Here is a 10,096-nt window from a genome sequence, read left to right on the forward strand (position 1 = left end):
GCCCGCTATCCTGGCTGGCCTCTGGATGTCCATCTGGCTCCTCCTGCTCCGGGCTCCTCCCTGGCTCCTCCCTCCATCCACTCCACTCTGGTACTATGGTCTATGCTCCCTCTCCATTGCCTGCCCCTTGCCTGCCCCACGGCCACCTCCTGAACCCCCACCCTCCCTCCTCTGGACTATTCTGTCGGTGTGAGCATGCACCGTTCCAGGAGGGGGCAAACTGTCACAGTTATGGACTTATGTTATCACTTAGTTTCCTTATTTGTCCATGTTCCTTTTCTTGTTTAGTTAATTAATTAGACCCACACCTGTTTCTGTTTCCCTCTGATTACATTCTCTATTTATAGTCTGTGTTCTCCCGTATTCCTTTGTCCGCTATTGAGTTTGCTGAGTTTGTTATAACCTGTATCATGAATGAGGATTATGTTGGATGACTTGGATTTGTGTTTGGTTGTGCCCTTTTCCTCCCATGGATCATTAAAAGCCTTATTTGTTATCTGCTTTGTCGAGCGTTTTACTTAGCACACCAGCACGTGTGACACAAAGAGAAACATTGTAAGTCAAGCAGCTGGCTGGGGGAACAGTGCAAGATGATTTGTAGTGCATGAGCATGTAAAAACATTACTGAGTCTTTTGTGGGATTATGTACACACAGGAGTGTGTGTGAAAAGTGTCTAGTGCTCATAGAGGAGAATTGCACAAAATAGATTTGAATTGCACAAAAAATCTTCAATTGAAAATTTACTTAAAGCCTCTACTTTAGGTTCAAACAACTTTAGTTGATCCTTAATAACTTCTTCATCAGACTGTTGAATTAGCAGTTCTTTAACAAGCATTTATAGCACAAAACTCTCCAAATTGTTTGAACTCTGGTGCAAACTTGCACTTCATTATTTCCACATTGTCATCGTCATCCATTAAATTACACATCTCATATTTTCCCTTGTGAGATAGCTCTATTTAGCCCTCCTTGAGCTGATCTGTGTTTGCAAAGCAGCCTACAAAGCCTTTAAAGTTGGTCTCACCTGCCGTTTCTCCACCACCATAGCAGCTTCATTGTCCTCCTCCATCCTCCTCCTTTGTAAGCTCCAAACATCCAAACAAGCACAAATTATATTACAATTGTTGGCCAATCGGTACCAGGCCTTTTCCACTTGTTATCTTTCTAAAAATATACTCATGAAATTACAGGTACCCGAAATTTCATTACAGTAACTTGAGTAGTTGTAGTTACCTCCACCACTGATACCCAGAAAGGTAAATCGCTATCTGGGGGTCAAAATACTTTTGGTTGGATTGATTCTCAGTCCAAGACGGTCCAGTTGGTTGAGTAACAACAACCTGTGAGCAATAAGTTCCAGTTCTGATCCGGCTAGTATCAGCCAATCGTCGATGTAGTTTAACTTTCTGGAGTTGACAAACGTGCCAGCACGTTTTGTGGCATATTTTCTGACAACCACTAAAGGAACTTAAATTACTCAAACATTTTCGATTGTACAAACAAGAGCAATACATCAAACTAATATTCTCTGATAAAGAAATTATTACTATAGTAATTATAAACGTTTCCTGTCTGACTTCATTATCTCTAATTTGATCACGCCCACAAGCTACTTTTGATATTACAATCATCCACGTGAGACGCGCGGCATAAATGCCCATATCACCTCTGTAAACGAAGCAGCAAGACTTTTCTTCAAGCTCATCTCGGCTATTGTTTGTTTCTGGAAGACGTGCTGAGAGGAATAAGCTTTGGATTACCTCAGAAAAAGATTCGAATGGTTGCTTGATCCAGTGGAGTAGATCTTTTACATGAGTAAGTCTTTCTTTTATTAGCATACTTGCATTAGTTCTTATAGTGTAACTGTGACAAAACTTGTAGGGGTGCATGGGGCACAAACAAATGCGGGGTTAGTTGTAACACACGTGATTTACACACATGCTAGCATAACCAAATCTACTGTATTTACTAGTTGCCATATAAACACTATAAAAAAGTGTGCCAAAATTCAAAAGTCTTTTGAAGATATCATTGAATATTTATTTTACCATAGTAAAAGTACATTTCTGGCTGAAGTACATTTTTCATCTCAGTTTTTACCATTCATTTAAAATAAGTAAAATCTGCTATTATTTTACTCTCCAATCTGTTATTCACACGAGCATGTTTGCAATGTATTCATTGTCAAACTACAAAATTTGATTATTTTTAATTCTTAAAAAAGTCATTATTTTATTTGAAAAAGTTAAAAATATTTTAGTTTGTCTTGTATATTTTTTTCATTCGATCAGATAATATTTTAAGCTGTCATATGGTCATGTTACAACATTTCCCTCAGATATTACAATGTACCCCACCTACGGGGCTTGTTGTCACATTTCACTTCATTCTTTTGAGGTAAATACCGAAAAACATATATACTGTAATTATAAAACAAAGTGACGTATTTGTAGTAGACAAGGTGTGAAATTAATGTGGATAAAAAAAATTATACTCTGAACCCCACATAGATTTACACAAACTGAGAAATTCAAAAAGTGTTAGGTTGTGCCCCATGCTCCTCTACACATTTTACTAGTTAGACTTTTTCCAAACTATAATTCCTGACTACATGTATAATCAAATGAAACATCATGAAGTATGTTTCATTTCATTGCATCTAAATGCCTCACGACACCAGGATGTTTTTTTAATGTTCTATAAAATAGAAAACTATACGATATAAAAGTAACACTGTAACACTAAAGAATGTTTAGACAAAACTTTACTGTTACTCCGTTCATGGTTTTATGTAGATGTTTATGTCGTGCTGTAACGCCACGCCAGCAGAGGGAACCCTCGCTCAAGTTCTGACTGGTACCACTGCTGCTTCTGTGTTCACTTCCTGTTTTTTGCCTTTGCCTTTGTGAAGTATTGCCTGTATCACTGCCTTACAGAGTGTTACCATTGTCTTGTTTTGATTGCTACGTGTATGATTTATCGCCTGTTTCTCTGGATTTTGCCTTTTGAATTTCCCTTGTACTTGTTTGCTGGTTGGACTGATTACTGTGATTTTGACTTCTTGGCCTGTGACCACGACTCTGATTTCTGCCCCACATTTTGGATTGTTGAACTGTTTGCTCATTAAACTTCTGCAAATGGATTCTAACACAGCCTCGCCTCACCCTCATTACAGAATACTTCGCCTCCTCTGAATCCAGAGGAAGTTTCCCAGCTTCAAGTGGCTTTTGCTTATTAAAGTGAAATGCTCAAGGGTTACCAAGAACAGCTCAACGAGCTTCATTTTGCAAACGAGCATCTGACGCAAAACATTGGATCGCTTCCTTCTCCTACACCACAGGACGGTAAGACTTGCTATGCCTGAAAAATTTGATGGTTCAGCTGAGCAATGCCAGGGCTTTATTCATCAAGTGGAGTTTTTTTTTTTTTTTTTTTGCTAGCCAGGGTGAACAGTTTTACTTAGATGAAAAGAAATGTGCTTTTTTGATGTCACTGCTTTCTGGTAAAGCGATCGATTGGGCTGCAGCATTCTGGGTGACAGACCCTTTGTTACGTACCTCATATGATTACTTTGTCAAACAGTTACAAGAGGTGTTTAAGTATCCTGCTGGGGGTAAGGATATATCTACACAATTGCTTCATTTGTCTCAAGGCAACCGCACTGCTGCAGATTATGCTATCTAGTTTAGAACGCCTGCTGCTCAAAGTGGCTGGAATGACATCTCTTTAAAGGCTGTTTTCCGACAAAGCTTGAACATCGATCTACAGACTGAACTGGCTTGCAAGGGTGAGAACTGTTCATTAACTGAATATATAACTCTTGCTATTAAGATCGATAACCTAATGAGGAATGCTCCCAAAAGGAAAACTGTCCAATCATCACAGGCTCCTACCATACACCAGCTCTGCCATGTTCCTCTACCCATGTCAATGCCTAGCCAGGAGCCCATGCAACTGGATTTCTCAAGACTTACTGAAGAGGAGAGAACTCGACGACGTCAACTCAATCTGTGCTACTACTGTGGTGAAACAAGCCACCACAGCATAGTATGCCCACACAAATCCCGGAGGAACACCAAAATTACTATCCAGGTGAGTGTTAAACAATTTTCTCTTCTTCCAACCAAATCAATGACTCTTCCTGTTCGGCTAGCTACTGAAAGTACTTTCATCGATTTCACAGCACTGATCGACAGCACGGATGGAGCTGCCCTGAATCTCATTCACAAGGACATCATTAACAAATCCAACATTCCCACTCAACCCTGTGTACCACTCAACAAGATCAGTGCTGTTAACAATACACCCATAGGAGATGGCATCAACCAGCAAACACAAACACTTCAACTCCATATTGGACTATTCCATCAAGAGGCCATTTCCTTCTACGTCATTGACTCTCCCAGATACGAATTTATCCTTGGCTACCCCTGGTTATCTGTTCACGATCCAATCTTTTCCTGGCATCATGGTGAGCTAACCCATTGGTCTAAATTCTGCCAAACCCACTGCATACAACCCGCTATAATCAAGCCCTGTTTGACAACAAGCATAGAAAGCCCAAACACTACTCAAACTACTAAGATTCCCTCCTGTTATGAGGAGTTCAGTGAAGATTTTAGTAAAATCAAGGCCACCCAGTTAAGACCTCATCGACCATGGGACTGCGCTATTGACTTGTTACCCAATGCCATGCCTCCTAAGAGTAAAGTCTACCCTCTGTCATGCAATGAGACTCAAGCCATGGAAAAGTACATAGAAGAAGCTATGAACTCTGGATTTATCCGTCCCTCCACTTCACCAGCTGCCACAGGATTTTTCTTTGTGGAAAAGAAAGATGGAGGCTTACAGCCGTGCATTGACTACAGAGGTTTAAATAATGTGACTGTCAAGTTCCGCTACCCCCTTCCACTGGTTCCTTCAGCACTGGAACAACTACATGAGGCCAGGATCTATACAAAGCTCAACCTCAGAAGCACATACAACCTGATCAGGATCCGTGAAGGTGATGAATGGAAGACCACTAGGGGGCACTATGAGTACTTGGTCATGCCATATGGACTTGCTTTTCCCCAATAGTCTTCCAGTCTTTTATCAATGAAATTTTTAGAGATCTGCTGAACCACTGTGTAGTGGCATACATTGATGACATCTTAATTTACTCCAAGTCTGAAACTGAACACATCCAACATTTCAAGACGGTACTCTCCCGCCTGTTGGATAACCAGCTATATGTCAAGGCAGTGAAATGTGAGTTTCATGTCAAGCAAACGTCCTTCCTTGGGTACAACATCAGTCATCAAGGTGTCGAGATGGATGACTCCAAGATCAGGGCTGTCACAGACTGGCCTCAACCCACAACAGTAAAAGAACTTCTGCAGATGCTTAATTCGTAACTACAGTATGATTGCATGCCCCCTAACGTCACTGCTAAAAGGCAAACCATCAAAACTCAAATTGACTGAAGAAGCTACCCAAGCTTTCACCAAGCTTAAGATAAGTTTTACCACAGCCCCGATTATCAAGCATCCTGACCCTAACCTTCCCTTTGTGTTAGAAGTTGATGCATCTGAGCCGTTCTTTCCCAGCATCATGGTCAACCAGGAAAACTCTACCCTTGCGCATTTTTCTCAAGAAAACTGACTTCTGCTGAGCGCAACTATGATGTAGGCAACAAAGAACTTCTATCCATGAAGGCAGCCATAGAAGAGTGGAGGCATTGGCTTGAGGGAGCAGTCAGTCCATTCCAAGTCATCACAGACCATAAAAACCTGGAATACATCAAGAGTGCCAAATGCCTGAATCCACGTCAAGCCCGTTGGTCTTTATTCTTCACCCGTTTCCAGTTTACCGTCACCTACAGACCTGGCAGCAAGAACAGTATGGCTAATGCTCTATCCAGACGTCATGATCCTTCAACAGACAATGTCACACCTGAATCTATTCTTCCACCATCTGTTATCATTGCTCCAGTAACCTGGGACATTATGGAAGAGATCCAACGAGCCCATCAGCAGAAACCACCACCAGCAAACAGTCCTCCAAACAAACATTTTGTGCCTCAAGGTTTACGTCTCTGAGTCATGCAATGGTTTCACACCTCTCTGAGGTCAGGACATCCTGGAATTTCTCACACTCTCCACCTATTACAGAACTCCTTCTGGTGGCCATCGATGACCAGAGATGTGGTAACCTATGTCAAGACCTGCCAAACTTGTGCTCAATCCAAGACTCCCAAGGAACTACCCTCTGGTCTCCTCCAACCGTTACCGATTCCTCAACGTCCTTGGTCTCACTTGTCCAAAGACTTTGTCACAGACCTGCCACTCTCCAATGGTTTCACCACCATACTAGTAATTATTGATCGCTTCTCTAAAGCCTGTCGTTTGATCCCTCTCAAAGATCTCCCCACAGCCATGGAAACAGCCCAAGCCCTATTCCACCATGTTTTCAGAGTCTATGGTTTGCCTGAGGATATTGTTTCTTACAGAGGAAACCACTTTACCTCTCAGGTTTGGAGGGCCTTCTGCAAGCAATTAGACATCAATGTAAGCCTCACATCAGGATACCATCCACAGTCAAATGGCCAAGTGGAAAGGTTGAACCAGAAGATTGGCAGGTATCTCAGAACTAATTGCAGTCGTGAACAGAACCGGTGGGCAGAATTCCTTCCATCGGCCGAGTATGCTCAAAACTCCCTAACTCATTCCTCCACTGGCATGACCCCTTTCCAATGCGTGTTGGGATACCAACCCCCCTTGTTCCCGTGGTCAGGTGAACCCTCATCTGTACCTGCAGTCGATGACTGGATCAGACACAGTGAGAGGGTCCTAGTCGAGCGCCAGGAGAGGGATTCTGGGTGGGATTCTGTAACGCCATGCCAGCAGAGGGAGCCCTCGCCCGAGTTCTGACTGGTACCACTCCCTCTGCTGCTTCTGTGTTCACTTCCTTTGTGAAGTATTGTCAGTATCACTGCCTTACCGAGCGTTTCCATTGTCTTGTTTTGATTGCTACGTGTATGATTTATCACCTGTTTCTCTGGATTTTGCCTTTTGGATTTCCCTCGTACTTGTTTGCTGGTTGGACTGATTACTGTGATTTTGACTTCTTGGCCTGTGACCATGACTCTGATTTCTTCCCCACATTTTGGATTTGAACTGTTTGCTCATTAAACTTCTGCAGATGGATTCTAACACAGCCTCTGCCTCACCCTCATTACACATGCTTAACAATAATAATTTAGTTTCCCAGATATAAAATGTTTTTGTATTGTAATTAATAATAATAATAATAATTCCTTACATTTATATAGCACTTTTCTGGGCACTCAAATCACTTTACATAGAAGGGGGTAATCTACTCAACTACCTCCAGCATGTATAATACATACAAAGCATACGTGTGTTTATGACTATAAAATCATATTATTTATTTATTTAGGAGTTGTGAATGAACTATATCAGTGATTGTTAATGTGATGATATAGTTTCTCCTGTATCAACATGCTTTTATTGTGTGACTAGATACCTTGAAGACTTTGAAGACTTCACTTCTCTGACAACACTGTACCATGTTCAACTACATTGGGCTAATGTTCTTCTGTGAAAGAAGACTTGAAAGTGCACAATCCAAACTTAAATTTTTATAATTAAAATGGTAGTGCAAAGTCTGATTTTAAAATGGGTTTCAAAGGGTAAATTATGAGATTTTAAGTGTTTCAATTGATATATAATTTCTGATGACTTCTAAAGTGTCATAGAGAAAAAGGCAATGAAGAAGACTTTTTTTGACAAAGGTCAGAACTCCTGTTATGATGTAGATTTTTGAGGTGCACTCTTGTCATAAATTAATCTGTTACTTTTCCTACATAATCTTAAACAAAAAACATTGGTAAAATATTTATTTAGGAGCCTTAGACCTTTCCAACGATATATAGTTTGTCATGATTAGATTAAGATTTAATTATAATATGGTGAAGTAAATTTAGGTGTCCCACAGATGGGACGGATGATAATCCACAAGAGGGTAATTCACAGAAGGCAGGCAGGAGAAACAGGCAGGGACATTCACAATACCAGACAAGTGACAAATGGACACACTAAATCTTAAATACTAAAGCAAATGAGGATGATTAACAAGACACACCTGAACCAAATGACACAAAGGGTGACAGAAACTAGGTCAGGGAAGACGTTAGGAATGAAAACACAGCAAAATAGCCCATGAGTGTGACAGTTCACTCCCAGGGGGTGCGACCTAATGCTGCAGGAACAACAAAGGGTGGGACGGAGAGGGACTTAGGAGGAGGACAAAGGAGTGGATGTGGGATGGTGACAGGGAATGGCAAAGGGCTGGCAGGAAGGTAGGCAGACAGTACAGGTGGAGATTTGGGCAGAGGACGGACGCCCGAGGGGAGGACGACGAACAGAGTCCAGGGTGGAGACAAAGGAGGGAGGAGCCAAGGAGGAAACAGGAGGAGCCAGGACGGATCAGATGGAGGGAGGAGCCAGGGAAAAGACAGGAGGGACTTGGAACAGGAGGAGCCAAGCGGGACTCAGGCCACAGCCATGAAGGTGACCCACAGTGGAATGACGGTGGTGGAGCCTGAGGAGGAGACGGAGAGCCAATGAGCTGGGGTGACACTGAGGATGCAGAGGGCCAAGTCGGTGCAAATGGCTCTGCTGACCAAGGCGGAGGCGGGGATCCAGAAGGCCACGGTGGAGCTGGAGCGACAGATGATCAATGTAGAGCTGGAGGAAAGGAGGTGCCTGACAGAGCCAGATGGATGGAGGGATGAGGTGCAGCTGGAACAGTGGAGTCCTGAGTTAGCAGATGGTCGACGATTGACCAATCTAGTGCCGGAGGGACAAGGGAGCATGGCAGAGCTGGTAGACTCTCCACCACGGATGAGAGGAGGGAGCTAGGAGCCATGATGGAGCAGATGGGTAGACGGGCCGAGGCAGAGTCCAGGACTCAGAGGCTGGAGGCGGAGATAAGGGATCCACCAGCCAGGACACCGATAGAGACTGGAAGACGCCTGGCGATCCCACCGCACAGATGGTGGGCTGAGGGTGAGCAGAGGGGCTGACAGGAAGCAGTAGTGGCAGAACTGAAGCAGGGATGACAGGAGGAGACTGGAGAGGGAGGGTGGGAACTTGTGAGCATCAGGGCTTTCTGGGATGATGTGTGCTGCCCACACACACCAGATCGCGACTCCCAACACTGGGAGCACAGTGGACAGGGGATTCAACCTCCATGGTCAATATAGGACAAACAGGTAATTCGAGAAAGGTATACATTTTACATTTACATTTAGTCATTTAACAGACAGATAAGGGCAGATTGATAGTACGGGCATAACCTCCGTGATCACGACAGGACAGTGGTACAGTGGGCAGGGCTTCCCTTCATGCTCTCATGCTCCACTGTGACATCCTACACGGTGGGTTATGTTGCGCCTGATCAGACGTCATTTGAGGCTCTGGCTCCAGGGCGATTCTCAGCTCTGTCACTCTTTTCAGCGATGGCTCGTTAGTTGCGGTGGGCTTTGGCTTTCCATCTGTGGTCGGCTCAGTCTTTGGTTCCGTGCAGCGGGGTGATGGTGGGCTGGGCTCTGGGTCTGGAGTGGGACTGGCAAGATCATCCTCAAGTCAGATGGTGAACGGAGATATGTTTCTCACCAGTTCTTGCTCCACAAAGGTGGCAAAACTCTTTCAAGGACCCACCTTGGATGACTGCTTGTCATCCGGATAGCTGGTGTAATTTGCTACTTCCAGGAAGAGTCTTGTGTGGTCCTTGAGAGATCGCTCCTGCTGCCCAGCAGGAGGAGGATGAATTCAGGACAGTCCATGACCAAAAAAAAAAAAGACTTAGTAAATAAATAAATAAACACGGGGAAAGAATGCCGCTAAACGTTTTGATGGTCTGGTATTCTGTCACGATACGGTGTCTAAGATAAAGTCACACATGAAGAAGATGGAGGCAAAAAGTCTATTAATAATCCACAAGAGAGTAATTCACAGCAGGCAGGCAAGAGACAGGTGTAGGGACATTCACAATACTGAACAAGGGACAACTGGACAGACTAGAACTTAA

This window comes from Cyprinus carpio, chromosome B17 (genome assembly GCF_018340385.1).
Source record: "Cyprinus carpio isolate SPL01 chromosome B17, ASM1834038v1, whole genome shotgun sequence".
Classification (NCBI taxonomy): Eukaryota; Metazoa; Chordata; class Actinopteri; order Cypriniformes; family Cyprinidae; genus Cyprinus; species Cyprinus carpio.